Source organism: Myotis davidii, unplaced genomic scaffold, assembly GCF_000327345.1.
Source record: "Myotis davidii unplaced genomic scaffold, ASM32734v1 scaffold223, whole genome shotgun sequence".
Taxonomy (NCBI): domain Eukaryota; kingdom Metazoa; phylum Chordata; class Mammalia; order Chiroptera; family Vespertilionidae; genus Myotis; species Myotis davidii.
Window position 1 is genome coordinate 4,478,629 of NW_006294609.1, and position 1,109 is coordinate 4,479,737.

Consider the following 1,109-nt stretch of genomic DNA (forward strand, 5'->3'; position numbering starts at 1 on the left):
TGACATAGCACATGCCCTTCAAATTCTCCTGTGGTCTCTGAGGTTAACCTTGCTTAACTACTTCACAGGCTAGTGCGGCTGCAGAGATGAAAACGAGCCATGCTGCAGGGTGACCCATGCCTCCCTCAGATATTCTGCTGCAAAGGTGGGGCAGCGAGCACTGCCTGCAGAAGGTCAAGTCACAGGGATACGGCTCCACCCCTCAGCCAGGCCTCCAGTTCTGTTCAACTGTTCCACTCACACTGTCAGCGCACCCCAGCTCTGGGCCCCGGCACCGTCCTCGCCTTGGGGATTGTGCGGGAAACAAATGCAGGCAAAGGTGCTGCTCTCAGAGCTCACATCTCGAGTGGCGGGTGGTGGTGAGGGGCGAGATTGTGGTGGGCCGTGTGGTAGGCACTGCTAGCGGTTGGGGAGCTGGGGGTTCAGGGGAGCGTTCTTTCCACACCTGCATGACAAGACGGGGCAGGGTGCTCCAGAAGGAGCTGGGAATGCAGAGGCCCCGGGGAGCTGGGATGTCGCCCAGCGTGTCTGGGACGAGGAACAGGAAGAGTAGGAGCTGCCCGGTTATGAGGAGCCACCGGGACCTTGGTCAGGAGTTTGCTGTGGATTCTAAATGTGACAACACAGTGAGTTTAGGTAGTGGTTTGACAGGGCTTGATTTGAGTTTAAAAATATCCCGTTCCTCAAAGTTCACCCGGACGAAGAGGAAGAAAGGAGGCCGGCAGCCAGCTCACAGTGGCCTGACACTGCCGAGGGCCCCAAATGAACCACCTGCAGAATTTTTAAAAAGATAAAAGGAAGGGTGGGCAGGGCCTTCAGAAGATATGAATAAAGGATCCAAAGATGCTCTCCACCTTCAGCAAACAATGGGCATTTCTGCTTGGCCAAACGCGGTAAGCAATCTGGTGGTGCCCTGGGCACTGTGCTTCTCGGGAGTGGAAGTGAGTGTGCGACTCGGGGTGCGGCTTGGGCATGAGTGAGCTTGGGGTAACGATCGTGCCTGACCAGTTTATCTGTGGAGCACATCTTGGCACCATCCCTACGTGGTTGGACCTGCCTTATTAGCCAGTCTTGGGGAAAGGAACAAAATGTGATCATAACATACTTAC